The sequence below is a fragment of the Marmota monax genome, unplaced genomic scaffold, assembly GCF_021218885.2.
Source record: "Marmota monax isolate L192 unplaced genomic scaffold, Marmota_monax_Labrador192_F-V1.1 WCK01_AAM20220418_F8-fsc00038, whole genome shotgun sequence".
NCBI lineage: Eukaryota > Metazoa > Chordata > Mammalia > Rodentia > Sciuridae > Marmota > Marmota monax.
In genome coordinates this window covers 2,607,803-2,633,429 of record NW_026692498.1, presented here as the reverse complement: position 1 = coordinate 2,633,429, position 25,627 = coordinate 2,607,803, and the positions used below count along the sequence as shown (strand labels likewise).

The 25,627-nt window shown below is 61.9% G+C and overlaps 1 protein-coding gene across 13 annotated transcripts in view; it reads right to left on the bottom strand.

Moving 5' to 3' along the window:
- Window positions 1–25,627, bottom strand: part of Kcnq1 (potassium voltage-gated channel subfamily Q member 1) — a 285,308-nt gene that overhangs the window by 79,326 nt on the left and 180,355 nt on the right. The gene's annotated exons all lie outside the window — the stretch shown is intronic.

Sequence of the window (25,627 nt, the reverse complement as noted above, 5' to 3'; positions counted from 1 at the left end):
GATGAGCCAAGGGCCCCGGTCCCAGATGTGGAAGGTCGTGCTGGAGACCTGCTCTGAGCAGAGGAGAAGGAAGAAATAGGAGGGAAGAGTGGGGAGGAGAGACAAGACCATCATGATGCTCAGTTGAAGGCCTCACCTGGGGAAGAGCAGCCGCTCGGCCGTTCAAACCGACCCAAGGGCCCAGCACGGTTGCCAAATACAAACCCATGGCGCTTCTTGACACTAGCCACTAAGTCCCAGGGAACATAGACTCTGAAACGGCATGGGAAGGAAAGGACGTGTCGTCTGGGAGTCCGGAAGCAAAGCCCCAAGGCCCTCTCCCGAGAAGACTTCAGGCTGCGGTGGAGGACGGCGGAGGGCAGTGGACTCGGCCAGGAGACTCCCAGCTCTGGATGAGCAGGTATAACATGGAGGGTCCAGTTTTCCCCAGACTCAGTGAAGCCAATCCCACCCCAAGGAAATCTCCGGGAAACTCAAAAACCTTGATCCTAAACGTGCCCAGGACCTGAGTCACTCTGAGAAGAGGTCAACGGATGTGGCTGGGTGCTCTTCTGGGCATTAGAAATCCAGGGCGCACCAGGGCATTAGGCCTGGGGGACCCAGCCGATCACAGCACACTCCTCACACAGCTAGAAGCAGACCACCAATGGGATGCCATCGGCCACCACAGAGAGGTGGAGAGGCAGGGAGCCACACCCCTGAGGAGCAGGAAGCCGGATTCTTACCCAGCCCCAAGGGTACAGAAGCCATCAAAGAGGAGGGACAAATCACACATTTGATAGAAGACAATGTGGGAAAACATCTCCAAACAGCACACAGCCCCAGAGTGGATGCACCCTGTCTGTCACAACTTAGGGCCTCTGTTCCCAGAAGGACTCTGACCTCGGCAGAGGACTCTCCCAGGCCTCACACCTGCGGCATTGAGTCCCCACCGGATCCCTACTTGTCTTCATGGATTCCCTGTTCCCTCCCACCTCCTCTGCAAGATTCTCAGCTCTGTGGACGGGGATCTTGACTCCTGTGTCCACACTTGTACCTCAGGGCCTGGCATACCAGCTGCAGGGCCAAGGAGCATTGGTGGATGGACAAGGAAGAAGGGCGGAAGGAGGAGGTGCCCAGGTGGCACACTGGCCCTGCTAGGACACCTTGGCTCTGCCTGCTCTCAGGTTGGCTTCTCTTGCACCTGGGCAGGAACCTCATGGGATGCAGAGAGGGCTGTCCTTCCCGCCCAGGGGCTGAGGACCTGGGGAGCTAGGTGCCAGCCCATTTGGTGGAGCTACCAGGACGTCCACTCCTCTGAGTGCTGCGCGGCCTGCCCTTGAGAGGCCAGAGTGGTGGGGTGTCCTGAGCAAGCTGCTCAGAAGGGGGCAGCTGATGGTGTCCGCCCTCCAGAGCTGGGGCAGCAGCGTCTTTCCCTGATGATCCTCCATCCAAGAGCCTGGATCTCGGGCCCCTGGGAATCCCATTCCAAGTCTTTCAGCAAGCGGGACCGGTGGGCCACAGGCTCCCGTGGGCTGGGGGGACTGGGGGCGGTAACTCCGCAGGGCCCTCAGAAGTCCCCACCAGACACCACCCCTCCCCGAGCCCCTGCTGGTCACTCCAGCCTGGACCAAGGGCTTGAGCTTTGGGGAAGAATGAGCAGTTGATTCTGACTGTGGCTGAGAGAAGGTGAGGGGGCCCAGGGGAACCAGCCACAAGGTGGCTGATGGGCACCTGGGGCTCAGAGCCCAGGCCCGACCTGGGTCATGGGAGAATGTGCACCATGGACCCTCAGGCCAGCACCTGAGGCCCAGCAGGGTATGCCTGCACCTGCCGCCCTGTGACAATAGCGATTTAATTTCACCTGCAGTGTCCCGCCCTGCGGGAAGGACCCCACAGGAAGGATTCTCCTGGAGGCAGTCTGGTGCGCCAGGCGGCCTCGGCTACCTTGCTGGCCACTGCTGTGAGTGCAAAGGCCTGTAGCTTGGTGTGCTCCGGCCATAGGTGACGGGAATCGGAAGCAGTGTGTACCGCACTCAGGTCCGCAGGCCCCCACCCGTCCCTCTAGAGGGTCACTGTAAGTCCTAGGCTTTCTCTTGGGTGGAAGCAGAACTTAAAGGTGCCCGTGGCGCAGCCTGAGGACGAGTTCTCACAGAACCTCTTCGGTGCCCTTCCCTGTGTCTTAGCCGTTTAATCCATCTCTCCCCCCCAGTCGCCCATCCCATCCTCACAGAAAGCTGACATCTGCTCTGTGCCCTCACCTGGAACACAAAATCCAGCTCACCCACCTGTGCACAGGCACACACCTGGGGAGCAGGTGAGGGGACAGGCCGGGGAGGGAAGGCAGTGCGAAGAACAGTCACCCCACGACTCCACGGTGTTTGTTTTCCTTGTAGGCTGCAGTGGTCCCGGACTCGGGACGGTTTCAGATCTTCCAACAATAGGATGAACCCTCGGCATGCTGAGAAAGGGCTCATGTCCACCCTACCGCTGCTGGGCTCCCCTCCCCGTGATGGCCAGGGGGACAGTGACACTGCAGTGGCCGTGGGGTGACCTGTGATGCTCCGCAGTTTAGGTGATTCAATGCTCTTTGGACTCTCGGTATTTTCGAATCGGGTGTTCCAGCAGGACAGGACCCCACTGTAAGGCCAGGAACCCGTGGACATTGATGAAAGTGACCAGGCAGATTCAGATTATCCTGAAGGCATGGGCAGCGTTCCAGCGCTCTGTGTGTGTGCGTGTGTGTGTGTGTGTGTGTGTGTGTCTAGGCAACAAGAAAGAGAAATACCACAATTGGGCTATAGTCAGAGTGGACCAGCCACTTCCCAGGAGGACACTGTGTGGGCCGTGGGTACCGGGAGTGGGCTGTCAGGGGGATGCATCAGTCAGAAAAGTGTCCACTGTGTCCACTTAGGCACCACTGGTAGATGCCAAGCCCCATGGCCCCGCTGCCCGGGCTCGGGGGGTGAAGTAAAGGAGGCCGGGCAGAGCTGCTGTCCTCTGGGCGGGCATGAGCCCCCTGCAGGGCCTTGAGGGCAGCAGAAAGGGCCACAGGATAATGACAGCCAACCTGGCTCTGACATCTCAGGTCGTGAGCCCAGGGAAAGCTGGGTTCCTTCCAACCTCGAGCGGATAGTAGGAGGCGGGCGGAGCCCTCCTCCGAGGCCTGACTCCGGGCTTAGAGACTTGGCGGGTGAGGAGGTAAAGGGACGCACCCCGACCTCGTCTACCAGGGAGCACAGGGTCCTGGGGTGGAATATCCCTAGAGAGCTTTACTCCCGGTGGGGTAAGGGAGTCCAGGGGACAATCCAGGCCATCATGGGGCCCAAGTGCCACACAGGTTTCTCCTTTTCCTCTCAAACGTGACGGCCGGTGCGCCTAGCTCAGGTGTACCTACGTGACCCGCCTCTGTTCTGAGTGCTTAGGCCAGCCACTTTCATGAAGAGCTCTGAAAATGTGGAGAATCACCTGGATTCCAGGAAAGAGCACATGGCCACCAACCTGGAGGGCCTGCCTGTGACAGAGAATGTCCTCGCTCTCAGCTCCATCTTGCTGGGCCAGTGGCAGCCACACCCAGACCCAAAGGGCTGGAAGCAGTGGGCTTCCTGTGGGCTGCCCGCCCAGGTGGGGTCTCCAGGACCAGGGGAGAGGGGACGGTCATTCTGGGCAAAACATCTGCCCACCTCGTGGGCAGTGCAAGCCAAACCCGCTTCCCTCAGGACTTATTTTCCTTCCTCTATCTTTCAATGTGGAGCCTCTCACATGTCCCAGCACCCCGCAGAGGGCCCTGGCCAGGTGAAGTGGTGGGCACTGACTCACAAGCACCAGAGCCAAGGCCTCTGGGAGGCTGGGGGCGGCCAGGAGCAGCGGCCCGGGAGGGAGGAGGGCTGGGGCCTCTGGGGCTCTGCAGATGGAGAGCACCAGCCCCGCCCAGCACGCCAGAGAGTGGGGCCAGGGAAGGGGCTGAGCACTCTTGAAAAGGGAAAGAGAAAAACCTCCGGCCGAGGGGCCTTGGAGGGGCCCTCAGTCCCCAGTTGTCCTCGTGCCCAATCTTCCCCTGCGAGGAGCACGGCTGTTCTTGCAGCTGGACGTGGCTTCCCCAGTCTGCTCCACCCAGAGTGATGGGTGAAACTGTTCTGGAATGTTCTACTGGTAACAGAGGGGACTGACAGGCAGGAGGCCTGGGGCTAGAGAGGGGTGGGCTGGGTGAGCTGGGAGACCTGGGACTGGGCAGGGTGGGCTGTAGGCAGAGGGGCAGGGGGCACAGGAGGCAGGACTGGAAGTGGGTAGGGTCACTGGGTGCACAGGCACCATTTTTGTGCAGCCTGACAATAAGATAAAAAGGGGCATCTATCTGACCACTGGTCATCACCACTCCAGCAAGACAGGCCACCCTGCAGTGACCCACCCGGGCTACACAGGTCCCCCGTGGCCAGCGCCTACCTCCCCTCTGGCCACTGCAGGAAGCCCTGCCCTTCTCTCCCCCTCCCCTGCATCTGAGACTCCCAGGACCTCACTCCCCACTTGAGGTCCACGAGTCCAAGCAGGGGGTGCAGGGACACAGAGCAACGTCCCCCCACCCAGAGCACCGTGACAGGCAGAACCTTGATCCCTGAAGATGGCCATGCCTGATCCTCAGGACGTGTGAGCATGCCAGGTTGTGGGACAACGCAGGGAAAAGCTTGCTGAGAGCCTGAGATGGCAGCCCACACGGCCACAGGCACCTTTCAAGGGAAGGGGGCAAGAGGTCAGAGTCAGCAAAGGAGACAACATGCCCACGTGGAGGGACAGAGGGACAGGAGAAGGCCTCCTTTGCAGGAGGAAGGGGCCGTGGGGTGGGGCGCACCAGTGGTTTCCAGAAGGGGCCAGTCCAGCCTGCACCTTTCTTTGCTTGAACCCAGTGAGACACATTCTGACCTTCAGGACTGTAAGACGATAAATTCATATCATTCTAAGCCTCCAAAATGTTGGTCGTCTGTTCCAGCATGACAGGACCCATACAGGGCACGCTTGAACAGCCCCCACCAGAGCGGAGGCCCCGGAGCACGGTGTCCACCCACCAAAGTCCAGGGCTGTGAGGAAGCGCTTCAAAGTCCACACATGCTGTGCCCTGGTATGAGGCCAGCGAGCCCTCACCCACATCTGCCGCTCACTCCCTATCTCTGGACACCTGTACCACTGTTTGCTCAACGTCGCTCCTTAAATAGACTCTGTTTCCTTATCTCAGTGTGTGTGGCAAGCCAGAAAAAGTGACTCTAAGTAGAAGGTAGTTGTCAACGTGCATGATCAAAGTCAATTGTATTGAGTTTGCTAAGGTCCTCCCCTCCTGGCTGTCGGGCGACAGTCCACGTGCCCCATCGTCTGACCGTGCTGGGGGCTGCCTTGGCACTGTCCCCAGAGGGCCCTGGTGGTTTCAGACTAAACTTGCTCACCTCCCATCTGAGGCCCTACAGCCCTGGTTGGGGGATTCTCCCTCTGGAAGGCCTCTGGTCCTGGCCCATGAAGGCCAGCCTCCCTTAGGCTCCTTGGAGCGTATCCCAGGAGGGTTTCCAGCAGCTGGGCCCTCTTCTGTCTGTCTGTCCATGGGACTCAGTCAACCTGACTGCTACCAAGTGAGCAAGGACACCACACCGACACAGCCAGCCATCCCCAGGTGGCAGGCCCTCCTCCTGCCATCTGCTAATGCTGGTCTGGAGCTCTGGGAGACTGCTCCAGCTGGGGTCCCGATGGAGCCTAAAGGCCTGAAGCTCTGTGGGACCGTCTTAGAGGGCTCCTGGGGGCTGGTGGGCAGAGAGCTGCTCAGGCAGACAGAGGGCTGCACAGACAGACAGCGGACTCTGGCCAGAAAACTTCCTACAGTTGAATGAAGTCCTCAGGCCTCCCAGCATTCACCCAGAGCAAGGCTGCCCTATAAACTCTCCTTCTTTGCACAATGAAGGCATTGCCCACATCCTGTCTGCCCCATCTGTGGGGTAGATGGCATTGGATGGAGCTATGGAACTCAAATCAGTCACAGCTTTGGTCACCACAGGCTCTGTGTGATCTTGGAACCACCACTGTTCTTACAGAGCCTCAGTTGGCTGTGGTTGTACGGGGGAGGGGGTCGACATGGCCACGGGGCCCTGGCCATCTGGACAGCCTGGGGTGGGCCCTGCTGTGGCTATGTCTGCCAACGCTCTGTAGCACCTGAGTGCCAGCCCAGGCCTGGAGTGAGGCACACTCCCAGGGTCACCCCAGGAGACCGGCCAACGCCATCGCACCCCACAAGGAGACGGAGGCAGGGGGAAGGCTGTCCCAGCTTAGAGCTGCAAAGGGTAGCTCGGCTGGAACATCCCTGCGGGCTCCTGGCCTCCACGGTACCAGGTCCAGCTGGTGAGTGACAGGCAGTGTGGTGCCCACCCATCTGGCCACCGGCACCCACACTGCACCTGCAACAACAGGCCGCTTGAGCCGGCGTCCAGTTACAGCCCTCTCAGCAGCCTGCTCAGGATTCCTGCGGGAGGCTGGCACAGGGAGGCCCGGGGCGGGCAGGAGGACAATCCCTGCAGTGTCTGAGCGCCTGGCACTGTAGCACTTGGTCTGCTGAGAGGACGCCTGGCCCTGCTGTAGGCCCCCAAGAAAACCAGGCAACCCAGCCCCACACCAGGGGCTGCAAAGGCCCCTTTCCAGGTCCAACTGCACATTCCTGGCATTGCCAGCACCCAGAAGGGCAGGACAGGACAGCTCTGCCTCCTGGCCCCCAGCACACTCTGCTCGAGATCCACCCAGGCAGCTGGCCATGGCCCCCGTAGGGTTTCTGACCCTCAGAGGGAGTGGAAGTGCCTGGTGTGCATGTCAGACGGACAGGGGCCTGGGGGCCCGCCAGGCGGTGTCTTCCACCTCTCCGTGCTCAGGGCAACATCTCCTCTGAGACCCTCCTGAGCACTCTGGCTTCCTGGCAAGGCCATGGCCACCCCCAATGCCAAGGCGCCTGCGTGGGACCCTTCCCAGCCCCCAGCCTCCCTGGGTAGCGGTCACTCTGCCCCATGCTTGCCAGACCCCTTGCCCATGTCTATTTCCCACCTCAACTGGGCTCCTGGGGGCCAGGGGTTCAGCCTGGGCCAGGACATGGTTCTGCCTCTGTCCCTCCATCCCCAGCCCAGGCCAGGAGCTGGATGAAGCTGGGAACACAGTGTCTGTTCTGTCCCGAATGTCCCTACCATGGGCCCCGCACATGCCTGGACCAGCTCCTGCATGTTTTGACTGCCTGCTTGTGACAAGGGGCATCACGTCATGGCTCTGATGGCCGCTTGTGCCATGCCTGTGCCCCCCACTCACTGATGCCCAGGAGCTGCCCACGCACTGTGGCCTCCTGGCTTGGGTGGCAGGGCGGGTGCAGTATTAACAGGGACTTTGCCACAACTTTGTACCCAGGCTGGGCTGGACCCACCGGCCGTGTTTTACAGTCCACTGGGGCTGCGTCCTCAGCAGGCCGCCCCGGCACTTCACACAAAGGTTCTTGGCCACAAACGGAGTCAAATGGACTCACGTTGGGATCATAAATATAATTAGGAGACTTTTATTTTCAAGTAGCACTTCTGAAATCTATAAAATTAAGCTAATATACTGATTTTTAAAACACAGGAATTTTATTGCTCTGTGAGTCAGAGTTTGCCAGCCCACGAGGCCAGGAATTAACTCCTTCCAGTTCACAAGCCTGTAGCCGGCTCCCAGGCCCCTGTGTGATGGACACATGCCCAGGAAAGCAGGTTTTGGGACACAGAGGTGACAGACAGGGACCCACTTGTACCCGCCCAGCACAGGATCTTCCCAGCTCTCCACGTTGGCCCCCCGCCATGCCCTGAGGGGCAGGTCCAGATGGCTTCAAGATCTAGCCTCTACGGCCCCTGTAAAATCTGCACCCCACGCCCAAACTGTCCTCGGCCAAAGGCGGGCCCTCCCCCTGATGAGACTTGGTAGCCCTGGTTCCTCCTCCTGGCCTTCTGAAAGCCCTTTAGTATGGAAACCAGGCCAGGGGCACTTGGGACACCCCAGGAAGGGCCAGCAGAGGGGCAGGACATTGCTTCCTGGCTACCCATGGCGGGCACTTCAGGGGTAGTCTAAGGCTGACCTGGGCTCCCACGGTGCCTAAGGGTTCTCTGAGCCTGGGGCATTTTATCCCCCATCATCCCGCAGCCCTACCCTGCCCCGTCTGGGCACATAGCCATGTGACTGGCCCAGGGAGGCCCCCAGGGTAGCCACACCATGTGGCAGATGAGGAAGCACAAGAGGCCACCCTTTGCTCTGGGCCACGACTACACAGGGGTGTCTGGAAGGGGCTGCGGGGCTTTCATACTGCGGCTGGGATGGTGCCCAAAGAGGCCAGAATGAACTGCCCAAGGAAACCCTCCGTGTCCAGGACTTGCACTGATCCCCACAGGGGCCAGCCTGGGGGGCTTCCTCCCAGCCCAACACCTCTCACCCCCAGAGCCTCCTCTAGTACAGGGGGTGGCCCTCTAACCCCAGAGATGCCCCAGGCCCTCCCAAGCCCAAATGGGTACAAGGCACAAGGAGACTTGGAAAGAACTGGTGCCCAGGGGTCCCATGGGCTCCTCACATTCCTGCGGCCCTGGGGCCCGTGGGCCTGGGGTCGGGGGTCTCTAGGTTCTGGGCACTCTCTCCCACCCAGCTCTGTCAGCCTGTACCCCATGAGGCCCTGGATTGAAGCCAAGGCTTGTCTGGGCCCTAGCGTCCCCAGGATGGGTGCTCAGGGGCTTCCTTCAGATTTGGGGGCACTGGGTGAGCCTGAGGGAAGAGGGGGCTGGGCTCCCCTCTGGCATCTCCCCGGGCAGCTTGCAGGCCTCCTGTACTCCACTCACAGGCCTCGAGGGCAGAGCCCCAGACAGACTCTGGGATCAGGTGCACATGTCCCCTCCCACCCGCCGGCGAAGGCCGTGACTGGGGTCCTTAACAGACACACAGAGGCTCTGAGGACACAGTGGGGGGTATGTCTGCTAGTCGAGGAGGGAAGCCCCAGGAGGAGGCAGCTTGAGGCCCCTGGATTCTGGGGTTTCGGTTCCCAGGACTGGGGACAGTGGCTGTCTGCTGAGGCCCCAGCTGTGGTGTTTGTCACCGTGTCCCCTAGCCCCTAAAGGTACCCAACACACACAGGCTGAACCGACACCCAAGGGGAGAGGAGTACAGCCCGGCCCAGGACACCATCGGGATGCCATGGTGGGCCAAGGCACCAGGGGAAGACCAGCCAAGGCGTGTGTGTGGCTCCTGGCCTAGGGCAGGGCTGGGCAGCCTGTAGGGGTGGGGGCAGCACGGGGACAGGGGAAGGAAGGCAGGAGGAGGCCACCGTCCACCGACCTTGGTGGGGGGCCTGACACCACCGGGACCTGCCCCTTCCTGCTCCATGGGCTCCAGGGGTCTTCCCTGTCCAGGGGCCTCTACCAGGGCTGCAAGCAGGGCCTTCCTCAGAGGCGCCCATCTAGGGAGGGCAACTCCGTGTCCCCTTCTGGTGCCCTCACGCGGTCCCCTGGGCCACTCCGAATGTGCCTGTCAGATTTCACACATTTTCTTGGGGAGCTCATTTAAGCCAGATGTGCGCTGACAGCCCCGGCACAGGGGATGACAAGACGGGCTCCCCAGGCACATGGGGCTCGCGTTAGCGTGCATTCGGGGCACTCACTCCGCCAGCCTGGGCAGTCGTGTGTCATGGGCTCGGCCTCCCTGCTGCTCCTGGGCACAGGCTGCACCGACCCCAGATGCGACTCCCCAGAGGCCACCGGCACACGGCATCTCCTTGTTGGCTGGGAAACCCCAGCCAGACCCACGCAGGGACACGGCACGCCAATCCGAGGCTGGAGGAAGGAGGCCGATTTGAGGAGCCCACTGCCTGTGGCAGGGATGTCAGGCCTGGTTCTTGCTCCTCGAGAGTGGACAGCTTCTAGTGGCCCCCGTGCATGGATCCCAGGTCAAGAAGCCGCCCCTCCAGGCTGGTCCCCCTCCAAGGTATCTTGCCTCAGGTTGCTCCTGTTCTCTACCAACCAGAGGCTCAAGCAAGAAGGTGGACATGGCCTCAATGGCCACACTGCATCCCAGTAGCCACTGAGCTGCTGACCCCACTTCCAATCCAAGTACCCAGGCCTCTGAGGAACACGGCCCTGGCCCACTGCCCCTTCTTTGTCCACACCTGCAAAGCTCACTCGTCGGATCCGTGGTCCTCTGCCTCAGCCTCATTGTTCCCTCTTGCCTTGGACAAAGTCCAGACTCCCAGACCCACTGACCAACACCCTGTCAGCTGCCTGCACTCAACTCCACAGCCCAGATGGCCTGATGGAGCCCTTTCAGGGTCTGAAGGTCACCCCCCAGTGCTGATCTCTGTGTGGGATTCCCCACTTTTCCTTCATCCTCCAAATGCAAGCCTCCTACACATGCCTGCAGCCCCTCACTGGAGAAGGACCCTACACATGCCTGCAGCCCCTCACTGGAGAAGGACCCTGCCCAGCCCTGATCCCCCAGCTCTTGGAGACATGAGAGCTGTGTTCCCTCAGTCAGAGGAGAGGCAAGCCAGCCTGGGGGCACCCAGGGCTGTCCTAGCAGAACACGTGACAGGTCCATGGGGAGTCTCAGGAGTAATGGCAGCCTGAGGCCTAAACGGGAAGAGGAGTGTGTGTGTGTGTGTGTGTTGGGGTGGCAAGCTGATCAGGTGGGGGGACAGCATGTACAAGCCCTGAGGTGGCAGAGAGCTTCCGTAGACCTGAAGGCTCCCTCCTGCCATCCGGAACCTCCCTGCCTCCTCTGCTTCGGATGGACTGGGCCTCTGCAGCAGGTCACAGAGGGAGAGCCCAGCTCCCTTCCCACAGGCCACCTGTGGTCCTGTCCCTTCTCCAGAGGCCCCTCCTCTCAAGATGAGCTGCTGTCCCGGGAGCTCCTCTCAGGAGCCACTGCTAGCAAGCTCAGGGTCACCACTGCCCTTGGGACCTCTGACCCCACCCCACCATGCCTTCTAGCCAGGACCAATCCCCGACTGGGGGTGCCATTGTCCACTGAGCCTGCCGTGCTGTGCTGTGGGCAGGAGACTGGGCGAAGGACGTGGAGGATTTTCAGGAACTGAGGGTGGGAGCCACAATGGAGGGGGGGAACAGAGGAGCTGCACTGCCCACAGGCCAGCCGAGAGGGTCAGCTCCAAGGGAGAGACCCTTCCTGTGCACACGGGAGGGGGAGCCAAGGCCTGGGTGGTAAAGGTGGGCTGGGAGCGGGACGTGGAGGTCGGGACTGCCCCTCCTGAGCTGTGCCAAGTGTCTCTGGAGATCTGTGAGGCTGGGCGATGCCCCTCCATTCAGGGAGGAGGAAGCTGAGGCTCCTAAGAGCCGAAGACTAGCCCGGTGGAGGGTGAGCTCCCTAGGTCCCTCCTCCTGGGAGCCCGGCTGTCTGCCTTGGGTGCTCCCAGCTCCAGCAGGAGCCCAAGTCTCAGGGGCCCAGAACCAGCCGGCGGGACTGAAGCCACCCTGCCTCGGCACGAGGGGGCTTGGGCCCACGGGGCAGGGGTCTGGCCGGGAGACCGCCAGGGCAGGGGTCCCCTCCCTGGGCCCCAGTGGGTGGGACAGAGGCCCCCAGGCTCCGGCTGCGAGGCGAGGCCCTCGGTGGCAGCCACAATAAATATGTTTGTTCAAGGGAAGCCAGGCTGGGAGCTGTGTGCGCCGGCCCGGGGAGGAAGAAAAGGGCGCTTGTGCCTCGCACACTGGGGCGATTGTTCCTGCTCACGCAACCGCTGCCCCGTGGCCGGAAAGGTCAGACGGCCCTCGGGCCTGTCGGAAGCACCAGGGCCTCGGGCCCCTTGCTCGTGCCCCACTGCAACGTAAGGTCCTGTAATGTCCGCGTGCGGCTGGCCCCAGCCGTGGCCAAGGCACCTCTGGGCCTTAGCACCAGGATGGAGGCCACCAGATCACGTCTGAAAGATGGCCTGGCCAGGGCCAGGCTATGGCCAAGCCAGGGGTCTGCCTGCCTGGCCTAGGAAGGTGGCATGGGCACATGGGGGCAAGCCCCTGCAGAGGGCGAGGCACCCGGGCAGGGAGTCCTCTGTCGCACGAGGCTTCACCATGACTAGAGGGCAGCTTGCCTACTCGGCTGGCTGTGGAGACTGGACATCAGGGAGGCCATGCTGAGGCCAGTGGGCAACTCTGAGGCCAGATCTAGCTGTTACCCCTGCTAGACAAGAGGGCAGGGAGGCCCTGTCTGGCTGAGTGCCCAACACCTGAGTGTAAAGACCCCACGGAGGCCCACTCCTGCCCTTCCTAACCCAGAGCCCTGAAGGCAGAATGCTGGACCCTCAGCCAGGTCTTCTGGCTCTTCTGATGGGAAAGAGGGACAGGGGGCATCAGGAGTGGCTGGCCCTGAGCCCCATTGGCTCGCCTCAGCCTCTGCCCGCCTTCCCCACAGGGGAGCAGGCTCTGCAGGACAGGGCTGCCAAGGACAGCACGCGCACCCCCACTGTCTCAGCAGGCCTTCACCAGGCCACTGGACCAGGATGGCCAGGGAAGGGGACGCCCGAGGGAAGCTGCCCCAGCCCAGTGTCCCACTGAATGGTGGTCCAGGTGAAGACACTGGGGAGTCATCGCTGCAGTGACACCCCAAACTGCTCTAGCTGAAGGGACTGGGGGAAGAGTGTCCAGAAGCTCCTGAGGGGCTGGGGCCATGGGGGACCTCCTGGAGAGCTGAGGGCCACCCTGCCCCGCTCGCTGCTCACGGCCTTCCTTGCTGGGGCAGGCCTCAGCCCTTCCTGAGTGTGCTGCTGGGAATCACTCCAGGCGCCGACACCCATGGCCACAGGGTGCCTGGAGGGACAGGCTTGTTCACATGGGCTTGTCTGAGAGGGGAGGCTGGTGTGGGGGAACCCACACGGGGTGGGGTTGGAGCGTGCAGCCTGACCTAAGAGCAGCCACTCTGGACCTCCATCTTCCTCCTCCAGGGCTGAGTGGGTGTGTGGTGGGTGGCATGGTCTCGGCTCCCTTCCCTGGGACCTTCCTGCTGACACATGGCCCGAATTCCCAAGGGGCCTGGCATTCCAACTGTGGGACGAGGGCATTCTGCCTTTGACCTTCCTCTGCAGCAATGGGGTGCACAGGAGGGAGGTCCTCCGGAGCTCCTGCCGCCTCTACCTGGGGAGGAGTGAGGGGTCTGGCTCAGGCCTGGGGGAGGCAGCACCCTGCATGTTGGGAAGAGTGGGCTCGACTGCTGGCCAGCACATCTGCCACAAGAGAGCGGCCACGGCCAGCCCCACCCCCGGCCTTTGGGCTCTGGGCTCAGCTGCCAGGCTGTAGACACCCAGAAGAATGCACCGGACAGGGTTCTGCCCTGGCTATGAGTCCAACCTGCTCTGCTCCTGGCCACAGCCCCCAAGGTCTGTCCCTGATACAGCTCTGTTGCCCTGCCCTGCCCTCCATCCTGTCCACTGCTGCTCATGGAGTGGACTGCAAGCTGGAGTCACCCATGCAGCCACTCCTGGGTCTCCTACAGCAGTCCCCACTCTTGCCCGCCTCACTTGGGCAAGGGACCAGGCCAGGAAACTGTGGCCACGTAGGTCTCACCCCGGCTGGTTGCCTGGGACAAAATCCTGCCCCTCATGGGGCCTCTCCCAGCTCTGCCCCCATCAGACCTGCCCACTGGGCTGCTACCCTGACCGCATTCCAGGTGCATACCTGTGCTCCCTGTAGAGGAATTGGGGCAAGCAGAGAGAAGAGACGGGGGCCGAGGTCAGAGAGCTGTGAGAAGGTCATGGCCAAGGACGGCCGGGCCTCGGAGAGCTGGAAAGGCCAGGAGGCGGGTTCTCCTTTCCAGGCCCTAGGAAGATGCCGTCCTGCCCACACCTTGCCTTTAGCCACGTTGAGCTCTGACCTCCAGAAATGTTGGATGATAAGTTGTTGTTTAAAGCCACCAGGTTGGTGGGACTGTGCCACAGTTGTGATGGGAAACTAAACATTGCCCTTCAAAACCACCTCCGATCCCCTTCTTCCCTCCTGGCCTGGTCCTCTCCTCACCCTCTTGCGTCTAGACTAGTGCAGTAGCCTATCTTCCTGGTCTCCCTTAATGGCCCATTCATTCCTGGCTCTGTAGCCAAGGTGACCCTGCTGCCATCTGGGCGGGCAGTATCCCATGCAGGGGAGCCAGTGCCCCACAAGCCCTCAGGGTCCTTGCTGTCCTTCCAGCCCGGGGGGACAGTCCCTCTCTGTCCCAGATCCTCTTCACTTTCCCAGGCTTGGTCTCATCGCACCCTGGATGAGGTGCTCCCCGACTCTGCCCTCAGGACCACTCGCACACCAGCCCTGCCTGCCTTGGGCCTCCGCTCTGTACCAACAAATAACCACGCCCCTGTGTCTACGTGGGCACTCAGGATTCGGGGGATGAGTGCAAGCTGACCATCCTCCAAGGACTTCTCTGTCCACCTAGTTGATGTGTGGGCCAGGCCTGTGCTGTGGGCACTGACTCTGCCAGTCTACAGGTGTGGCTCTCAGGACACAGGTATTGCCACCTGTGGGGAAGACCCTTGAGGGGTTCCAGGGAGCAGCGGCAAGAAGTGGGGGCCCCAGTAGCTTTCTTCAGCTCCTGTTCACGGGGACAACTTTGCCCTGGGGCCTGCCCAAACCGGCCTCTGTGGGCAGCCCTGGACCCTCTCTCTGAGGAGAGCCCGCGGAGGTTCCCTGCCCAAGCCCCCTTTGTGCAGTCCAGCAGGCGGTAGCAAGAGGGGTGGGGATAAGCGGACTATTGTTCTGGTGGGTTCAGTGGCCAGTCCCCACACACAACAGCCCTTGTGTCTCCAGTGGCTCCCAGAACCCATCACCAGCCCAGCGCCAGCATGAATCACTCGGCTATGGCCCTGCACCAGGCGCACTCCTGGGACCCAGCCCCCCACTTCACAGACATCCCTGAGCAACGGCGGATTGAGCCTCTGGTGCTCAGCCATGTCCGTGGAGACCAGCCCTCCATTGGTAAGGGGCTACTAGGCAGGCCACCAGCCACCAACCACCAGTCAGGGTAGGGTCCTCCTCCCCCCGCCCGGGGCCTCAGGAGCCTCCTGCCACCCAGCACCCTGGGCTGGCAGGACCCTGGGCCAGGCTGGCCAGGCTTTGGCCTCGCTCCCCCGGCCAGCTGTAGGAGAACACAGTGAGCTCTGCTGGGACCGACCCCCGTTCCCGTCCTCCCCAAGGCCCAGCTCTGCAAAGGGGCTTCCCCAGGATACTTTTAGAAGCTCCTAGAAGCAGCGACCTGGACCCTGGTAGGCAGAGTCTGCAGAATAAGCAGGAAGCCAGCTGGGCTGCAGCCCCCCAAATCAACTTCTAGTCATAGAGCTGACGAGCAGGTAGGGCCCCCAGCAAGAGGTTGTCACATCAGCATCAGGTGGCCGCAGGTCCCTGAGGGCCATGCTGTGTTGCTCTGTGCCTGGGCCAAGTGCTCAGCAGACTTCTAGTGCCCACCCTGAAGGGAGCCAGGAGCTGCCATGAGGAGCCCCAGAGGAGCCAGCGTGGAAGGGTGGTCTAGTGGCCTCCAGACGAGGCTCGGGGCAGAGCCTAAAAGGGTGAGGCCTGCTTGAGGGGGGGACAGAGCCCCCAGACATCCTGGAGCGGGGCACCGCAAAGGCCGTGGGGCAGGAGCAAGCTGGAAGAAACTTAGCGACTAGGAGAAGGCCCGAGAGCTTGGGCGCAGAGAGGGGGCTGGGGCAGTGAGGCTGGCGGGGAGCTGGAACTGGACACGCAGGCCCAGGTGAGGGGAGAGGTTTGGATTTTGTGCCATGTGCCTAGGGATGGGAGTGGTCAGGTGCCCCTCCACCCCCACCCCTGCCCTGCCCTGCCCACCAGGAAGACGTGTGTCCCCGACCCCTCACAGCGCAGCAGAGCACACAGTAGTCTCAGTTCTCAACGTTTCACATCGATGTCCTCGATTCCGGACGCTCTTCCACCTGTCTCTACACGTGGCCCTGCACTCCGCCCCAGGAGGCTGGCTTCCCACTTGGGTCTGAGCACTGGGGTCCTTGGCAGGACGGGGGGAAGCAGAGTGAGGCCAGACACCCTACCCCACTCCCTGCCATGGCTGCGACCGCCAGCTTGGTCCCTCCTCTTCCCTCCAGATCACGACTGTCATTCTCCTGAGCTCCACTAGCCCCACTTCCACCAGCCCCTTGAGTCTGGGGTAGGGTCTGCTCCAAGGATGCCACCCCAGGCTCCTTCATGAGGCCTGGCGCCTCCCAACACCTTGCCACACCTGCACCGTCCCTGGGTGTCATGTGACACTGGGGACCCCCATCTCTACTGCTAGTGTTTCTCTTACAGACGAGGAGGTGGAGCTCAGAGAGGGTGGGAGCTGTGAGCTGGGATTCAGACCCCCCCTGGTCCCCGCTAGAGCCAGAGCACCCCCGCCCCCTCCTTGTGCCTGGTATCTACAGACGCTGCGCCTCAGGGCCCACGCTCCCGGGAACCCTGCGGTCCTGGGGCTGCTCCTTCCAGAGTCCAGCTCACGTTTGCCTTCTTCCTACCTGGGTCCATGTCCGGACCTCGGGGTGGAAGCAGAGAGCCCAGAAGGGAAGAGCGGAGAGTAAGCCCCAACCCCACGTGTCCCCTGCTGACCTCCACGCCCAGGGCTGACCTGCCTGGGAGTGGGGCGGTGCTGGGGGGACGGTGCCCTGGTGGAGTGGTTGGTGGACCTGCTCTCGGTCAAGGAGCACAGCTGCTCTGAGCTGCCGGGGGTCTGCTGGGCTGTGCTGGGGAGGGGCCGCTGCTGTTCTTTGCTGGACTCTGTAGGGTGACCTGCTTCTGTCGGTGGGGGTGCTCTCTGCCCAGCATGGGGAAGGCTACCCACTGAGCAAGGGAAAAGGGGCAGGAGAGGTACGTGGAAGACCGGCAGGCAGAGCTTTGAAACCCCACCTCTCCCGTACTGAAGCGAGCGTCCACTTGGACCAATGCACAACTAGCAGGATTTGGGGAAAAAAAATATCGAATGCTGTTCCTCCCACTGGGAGAGGGCCTGGCCCCTCTCTCTGGCCTCAGTCCACCAGCTCGTCACTGGAGTCCCACCCAGAGCCCCTCTGGATTCTGGGCCACCTCCCTCTTACGTCGGCACTGTGGGGTGGGGGTGGGAGCGGCTGGAACCTGAGTGGGACCCTCTCTGCCCCAGGCCTCAGTTTCCCAGCTCAGGAGGAAGAATCCATCTGCGGAGCCATGTCTGGGCCTCCCTGAGCCCCGGCACCAGCCTAGGCTGGCCTCAAGGAAGGACAAGCTCCTGTTAAAACACACTACCTCTGATCTGAGGGTAACCAAGGTCCCCCAAGTCTACCCAGGGACCGTGGGGTCCTCGGGTCATGAGCCTGGGAGTTCGCTCCTCTGCGAACCCTGCCCAAGCTCCCCACGTCAGCACACATCCAGAGAGCCACCCCGGCACCGCCTCGGACCCACCCTTGGCCTTCTCTGCCCAGGCCAGCTGGAAGCAATCTGCCCAGAGTGGGCAGGTGGTCCTCCTTAGTGGGCTCCCACGAGGCCGTCCCCAGCCCTGCACCCACGCAGAGGGGGCTCTGCACGCACTGCCGCCGCGGGCCCCTTCCTGGCTGCAATGAACCAAGCACTCTGGAATTCACAGAGAATCAGGGGTCTTTAGCTGCTGTTTTTCTTGGCAACGCCTTATCACAAATTAGTGGGGAAGCCCGAAGGTTAGGGTTTCCGTCAGTTCAGCAGAATCTGAGAAGCAAGGAGCTGGACTCCAGCCTCCGAGTCAGAGAACACTCGGTCTGCAGGGCCCGGGAGCTCTTGGCACTCAGGATGATCACTGGGGTGGGTGACCCTCGCTCTGGGCAGAGGTGGGGCCTGGAGGGGACAGAGCATCTGTGCAAGTTGGTGGGTTTCACAAGACTGGTGATGCCCTGAGGCCTTCCTGGGGTCACCCTTGGCTGGAACTCAGCTGCGGAGCTGGAGTCTGAGGGAGGGCCTCTGGGCAATGCTGGCGGAACAGGGTGTCCACCTCGTGGAATGGGCACGTCCAGGAAGGGGTGAAGGCAGGTCTGGATCAGACCCTTGGCACCTGGAGACCTCAGTTATAGTTTCTGCTCAACCGCAGGTAGATGTTGGGTCTCTGCTTCAGCCACTCAGGGAGATCAGGGACCCCAAACAATTTCATGTGGTGACCTCTATTGTGGAAGGGTGTTCTCTGATGCAACGGGCCATCCCAGGCCACTCCTGGGCCAGAGGCTGGAGGTGAAGCCGAGCCACCAGGTAGCCATCCGGAACCCCACGGAAGCTAAGAGCGCTCTGATGAGGGCTGGCCCACGGCTACGCAGCACGGCCCACGGCCCACGGCCCACGGCCCGCGAGTCCACACTGCTGGGACTGGCTCAGCGCTTCCACGAAACTGGCCACTGGATGTGCACACAGGGCCCTCACCGTGGCGCCGCTCTGTTTCCATCTCTCACGTTCCTACCAGCCCTGCCCTGGTGCCAAGTCAGACCCCGCACTTGTTCAGCCATGTGCTGGGAGACACCCCGGCCGCTCGCAGTGAATTGTGCTGCTGGATTTTGGATTTTTCATAGAAGACCTGGGCCCTGGTGGCATTGACAAATCCGACCCAAAGGCTCCCCGAGGGCCACTGTTGCCAAAAACTCGCTTGCTGTGCCAGGCCCTGGCCTTGGCGCTGGCACAGATCACTGGGTTGGTCATCTTGACCCCATGACAGAGACCACTGCGTCCCCGTTTTAGAGATGAGAGCACCAAGGCTCAGGACCTTTGAGCATCTCGTCCTTTTTTTTTTTTGGTCCTGGGGCTTGAAACCAGGGGTGTGCTACTGCTGCTGAGCTGCATCTCCAGCCCTTTCTCTTATTTTGAGACCAGTCTTGCTAAGTTGCCCAGCCCGGCCTTGAACTTGTGACCTTCCTGCCTCAGCCTCCTGAGTCCCAGGGATAACAGACATGGCCACCCATTGGAGAGTGAGTGGGGGGCAGGATGGGAAGCTGCTCTGGGGCTGGCCAAGACCTCCACCCACAAGCTCCATCAGATGCAGGTGCAGGCGGCCCCCATCCCGGGCTTGGCTCTTCCACCCTCGGCGGCTCCTCCAGCCAGTCCTCGGGTGCGGAGGCACTGGGCCCGAGGAGGCCCTGCCTCCTGCTCCATGGCCCCTCAAGGAGGTCCGTTTGACACCTGGAGAGCTCACGGGCAGGCCCCCCCCCCTTCTCACTCAGGCACAAACCCAGCTCTGCAGGGCTGCTGACCGTCCCCTCCTCCATGGACAGCACTGTCTTCCCAGGGAAGGCCCCAGCCCCCGACCAGTCACAAGACCTGGGCCACTGGCCCCGTCCCCCTGTGCAGAAACCCAATCCAAGGGGAGGATGGCTGTCACTCTGGAGGATTTAGGGCCATCACCTGGCAGAGCAGAGGGCTCTCCACCCCATCAGAACGAGGGCCCACACTGAAAGGCGATACCCCAGGGCCATCCGGGGGGACTGCTCGGCACACGGGCCTGGGGGTCTCCGTCTTCCTTCCTGGTCTCCCTGTTGCGGCCCCCACTGCTGGTGATCTTATCAGAGTGTCTAGGGCCAGATGTGATCTTCTATCAAGAGAAGGGGGTCTTGGGCAGGCCCAAGGGGCCAGGTGGGCTGGGGGAGGGGAACCGAATGGGGACGGCCCCATGTGAGATGCGGGAGCCCAGTTTCCACTCAGGCAGAGTCCTTCACACCTGGGGCAGATGGGGCAGTCCCCCACGCCTCCCAGCCCTCGCCACGCTCCTCTGCCCCCTCGAATCTGGGTTGGCCTTGTAGGCAGGCAGCCCGCCTGGCCAATAGGAAAGAGTTGCCCCTTCAAGCCTCTAAGTCTGGGGAGAGCACTGCTTCTTTGAGTGCTGGGTCTCATCAGTATGACTTCCTGACATTCCTATCACACCAGAACCACGGCCCAGGCATGAGGCTGTCCTCATGGCTAGATGCGCACGTGCCACCTGGTCTCACCTCACCCATCCTCAGCCAGGAAGAGAACCTCATGTCCGTTTCTAGTGACAAGGACATCGAGGCTCTGGGAGAGAAGGACTCACTGGGGTCTCAAGGCCTGGAGCCTAGTCTGGGCTCCACACCTTTTGTGGCCCAGCACCCCTTGGGAGGCATTGAATCTCCATGTCCCTTGCTTGTCCCAGAGGTCCAAAGGAGACACTGCCAGCCCACTGCCTTGGGTAGCAGGGCAGTCGTGGTGGTAGAGAGGGGGACATGGAGGGAGGGAGGCGGGAGGCGGGAGGGAGGGGGAGGCCCCTCTCTGGACCCCATCTCTCCCTGGCTACTGCCCACCTCCCTCTGCCTGGTGGTGTCGTCCCTCTGTGTTGAGCTGCCCTGTCTGCAGCCGCTTGCCTCCTGCTCAGCTAACCTCTGACCCCATGGCTGCTTACATTGGCTGCGTGACCTCCAGGCCAACCCTACAACCAGCTCCTCTCCTCACCTAGGGGTGGCCCAGCCATGCAGCTGACACATGGCCCTCCCTCTCCTCCTGTGGCCTGTCAGGTCCTACCCCCGGGGTCTCCACTGCTGCCCCTCGGCACCCCTGGGCTCTGAGGCCGGGGACCCAAGGCTTAGCCAGGACCTTGCCCTCTCCTGACTACTGTCACTCGGGAATCTGGCCTGACCTCAGGACTCAGAACCCCAGCTTTGTCATCAGCCATGACTCTGCCCTCAACACCAGACCCCCAAGTCCACCTGCCAGTCCGTTGGCACGTCCACCTGGGCCCTCGGCAGTGTCTCAAACCCAGCCCGAGCAGCCCTGGATTCCCAGTCTTGCCCAGGACAAAGAGCCTCACTCACAGCCGGTCCTTCCAGGAGCTCCCGCCAGAGTCCAGCTCCCAGGACCCTGAGCACAGGCCTTGCTTCATGTTTCAGGACCCACTGTCTCGCTCCCCCACCCTCCCCACAGCTGTGGCCAGGGACGGAGCTGCCCCCAGCTCCTGCCCTGACACTGCACGGGCTCTGGAGGGTGGCCACTTCTGGTCCTTTGCATACAGCACCACTGGTTCTTTAAGAGGCCCTTGCTCAGCACCCTTCTGGGGCCACGGGGCCCATTTCTCACTCCTCTCTGGGTGGTCCCCCACGCGGGCCAGGCGCCCTCCAGCCCGGGGTCACGCATGATGGCTCCCTCCCCAGGACCCGCGGGGCACCTCCGCCACTTCTGGCGTCTTTGCCCAGGTCAGAGCCTCACAAAGGCCCCCTCCTCTCCTAGCCCTCTGGACTTGACCCCTCTGACCATGCGTCATTGTCCCCCACATCAGCAGTGCTCGCTGCTGCCTTGCTGCGTTGTTCTCTGTCTCCCATCTGGAAAGCCCATGGCCTGTAGCCCTCTGCTTGCCTCGCTCCCGTCTCCCACCCAGAAATCGTCTGAGCCCAGTGCAGCCGAGGGCCACTGCCGCAGGTGCCATGTGCTCCCTGACCCCGCGGGACTGTATAACTCCCAGCCAGGGTGAGGCTCAAGAGGCCCTGCCCCGTGTCCAGGCTGACCCAGACCTGGCTGAGCCATGTGCCCACCCCTCATGCATGGCTCCCGTCTCAGAGGGCACACATCCTAGTGAGGGAGGCTTTTGCTCAAGTGCCACAGAACGCAAGCTCCGCAGAGGGGGCAGCTGGCTGCTGGGGCTTCACTGTACCCTCTGGAGGCCTGGGCCCCAACAGCCCCAGAGACCAAGACCAGCAGAGGGGATGCCACAGGCTCCTGCTCAGCAGCCCTGCGGGTGCCTCTGTACAGACACTCAGGCAATGTCTGTACCCAGGTGCCGTGGGGGCCATATTCCTGCCTGCCATCCTGCTGGTGGGTGCCAGCCTGTGCGTGAATAGGAGCTGCTCGTCTCTGCATGGCCAGCATGTCCTCTCTGACCCCAGCCCCAGCGGGACAGGAGGCTGGGCACACCCTGGGCCCCTGCTGAGGGAGCGTCCCTGTCTCACAGCCCCTCACTCACAGCCCTGGCCCCTCTCAGGGGACTGACCCAGCCTCTCGGCCTGTCCCAGCCTCACAGCCCCAGGCGGGCCAGCTCCACGAGCTCTGCACAGCTGCCACTGCCACGGTGGAGTCACCTGGGGCCCACCCCGGCCTCCTCCGTCCTTCCCTACTCTCACCCAGCCTGCCTTTCTTCACCTGTCACTCCTGATGGGGTGCCACGTCACCTGTGAGCCCTGGGGGCAGGAGCATGCCGGCTTTGTGGCTCCCTAGCCCTGACTCACCGGGGCCGAGACCTCAGCATCCAGCCCTGTTCCCAGGGGGGGCACGGGGCCGCCCACACCCTTTGCTGGGCAGGCTCCCCGGAGGCCTCAGACACCCTGTGCAGGGTGGCCACCACCCAGGAACCCCCGGAAAGGCAAGGCGACCAACAAGCATGGGACCCAAGACTTCCAGCCTGTGCATCCCCGGAGCCAGGCATCCTGGGCTTACAGAAAGTGTCCCTGAGGTGGACAGCTGAGTCTCCTGGGTCACCTTGAAAGAAGCCCACGGTGGAATCTCCTTGACTGTAAGAGGGACAAAGGCCAACAAGGGGGTGGGGGGGCTGGTGAACAGACAGATGACAGTGAATGCAGGCGACATTGATGAGGCTTCAGCATCAGCTGCCACTGCAGGCCATCAGAAAAGACACCCCTCTGGAGTGGCCACCAGCACCATCTGCTACCTCTTGGACTGCAGAGAAGAGCAAGTCCCCACACAAGCCATGAACTTAGGGTGCCCTGAACCCTCATGGGAGGAAACCCTGGAGAAGCCTGTTGACCAGGTAGAGTCCCGGGAAGCTTCCTGACCCCATCTTTGGATTCCATGCACACCAGGGCGGGGGGCACACATCCTCAAACCTCCCCCTCAGGCTGGGGACAGCAGGGGCTGGAGGGGGCTGGCAGGGCTGCTGCCAGGCATCCAGGCTGAGCTGGGGACCTGAAGTCTTCCGGGCCCTCCTAGCGCCAGCAGGAGACAGCTTATTGGCAGCCTGGAAACAAAGACTGAGAAGGCTCAGGTCCCCTGACAGGAGGCCCCTGTGGGGCGCCTTTCAGTCCCGAGAGCACTGCCTTTGAACTCAACCTCCTGGAGGACAAATGGGGAAGGAGCTGGTTGTGGGTGGTGCTGGATGTTTGGTGACTTGTCATGCTGTCTCCCTGGAGTTGGTCTGGCCCGGGGCTAGTCTCCCTGGCATTCAGAATGGATAACCTGAAAGCGGCCCACCAGCTCCCTCCCCACCTTTAAAAAAAAAAAAAGCTCTTTACAAGCTTCAAAAGACAAAGGCCCTTTCTTGTATCTGGGGCCCAGCTCCTACAGGTGGCCAGGGGCTGGCTGTGGCTCTGGGCTAGAGAGCTGTGGCTGCCCAGGCCCCCCAAAGGCTGGGAAGGGTGGGGGTGGAGGGCCGGCGAGGCTGCCCCGACAAGCAGGCCCAGGGAAACCAGCTCTTCTCCCTCGAGGAGCAAAGCCTCAGTGATCTCAGGGCTGAGCCAGGCCCCAGCTCCCAGCAAGACCTGCTTCCCAACCCAAGACCGTCCAATGAGGAAAATGAGGGGCAACGGCCCCAAGGGATCCAGGAGCACAACTTCCTACCAGGGTGGACAGAGAGAGACAAGAAGAACCCCCGGACAGCAGGGTCTTGGGTTCTCAAATCCAGGCTGGAAGAGGCTGGCCTCAGCATGGCTCCCATTTTCTGTGGCCAAGGAGCTCGGTGTCCAGGCACGCAGGGGTTAACAGCACAATATGGGCTCTGGCCAGCTCGGGTCCCACTCCTTGTGCAGAGGCAGCCAGGTGACCTTCGGGGGCTGCCCAAGGCCAGCGGCCCCCTCCTGGCCTTCAGCTGTCCCCACACAAGGCCAGTGTGGGTTTGGCCCAAAGGAGGCCTGACCTCAGCCTGGCCCCGGAAGGCAGCCGAGCCAGAGAGTTTGTGCCTGCGTGTGCAAATGGGCCGGACGTGGAGAGCTGCGGACATGTGTGCGCCTGGGAGTCACGGCAGATCCTTCTAGAGATAATAAGTGCAGGGCCTGTGCTTGTCTAGAGCCCTTGAGCTGTGTGTTGCTGTCCATGCGGAAGACTCCTGTGCTAGCTAACAGACTGGAAGGTTCCCTGACGACCCTTCAGGGAATCAGGGGACGGACCCCCCTGCCTGGCCAGAGCCTCTCACGCCCAGGGCTCTGGGCAGCGGGGACTGGTTTTGAGTTCTTCAGGAAGTGCTCCACTCGGGCCCAGCTGCACCAGGCTCAGGCCCCAGGGTCCAGCACGTGAGGTGCTGGTCTCATTCCACGCCGTGGTAAGGTTTCACCTGTGCCCATTTCTGTCTTTCCATAACCGAAGGTAGGGAAACAGGACATCTCCAGAGGACCTGGCCTCCTTGGAGCCGTTTGTTTTCCTGAAACCAGGACACTGCTCAGCCCCAGAGCTCTATCCCAGGCCACCTTGGCTCCCCTTGCTGCTGCTGCTTGGCCACCAGAGAGGCATCCCCACCTGCCCTCGGGTGGCACAAAGGAAAGAAGGTTCTCAGGACTGGAGGACTGAGTTCATGCTTTGATCTGCTTCTCTGAACTCAGGATCTCCGTGTGGGGTGTGACAGAGGCATTAGCCACCATCACCTCACGTGTGATGGCTACATCTGTGTTCCTGATCTCATGTTTGCCGAGAGGCATGGTGCAGTTAACACACACCCCACTGGAGAGACGGGAGGCCCAGACCTGGGAGGTCAGCTCTGCACCCCAGAGCACACGGCTGGAGGTGGCCTGGTGTGGTGGTGACTTGCTGGCCTCAGGGCCTCCTGAGCTAAGCATGCAGTCGGGCAGGGTGACAGGGGCAGGTGGGCATCTGGGTCTCCTGGCAGGTCCCATGCCTCTGCCCTACGGAGCAGACCCAGAAGCTCCGGGACTGGCCTAGAATGTTTAGGAGCTCTCAGGTCAGTGCCCTCCCCCCATGCACCTGAATGTCAGGGAGCGTGTTAAAATGCACATTCCTGGCCTCTTCTCAAAACACCTGTGTTAAAATGGGTACCTGGACACTGAGGTGGGTGCCTGGTACTGCACCAGCCAAGGCTTGGTCAACACCAGGGTGGACATCCGCCCCTCATGAGGCCCTCGCTGCAACTCTCCATCCCCTGATAGGTGTGTGGTCACCTGGAGTGCAGCCTTGCTGGTCCAGGGCCACAGGTGTGCTCCCAGGAGCCTCACACAGTTCTAGATAGGCTTCTCCACTTCTAGAAGTCAGCCTTGCAGCCACGGGGGCCGATTCCTAGAGTGATCAGTGTTTGCTCCCCTTAATTCTGCTCGACCAGGTGCTGGGAGCAGCGCCCTAGAGGCTGGGAATCTGAGCGTCAGCAGTGCCTGGCTCTGGCTCCTGGAGGGACCCTGCCCTAAATATGGGTGAAGAGTAAAGGATGATAGTATGGAGACAGACTGGCAGGGAGGCTCACTAGGCAGAGGCCAGTCTGAGTGAGGGCCAGAGCCCAGGAGCTTGGGACTCGCAACCAGAAAAAGGTCAGGGTGTGCAAGAGGGCGGGGGGGGGGGGGGGAAGAGGCAGGCCGAGGCGGTGAGCAGGGGAGGGCCTCCCAGGCTAAGTGGGCTCTGAGCCCCTCCCGGAGGGCAGGGAGGGCCCTTGAAGGGTTTCAGCCAGGACAGGGCATGTAGCCCTGTCAAACAGGAGCTCACCTTGAGAGGGGAGCCCAGGATGG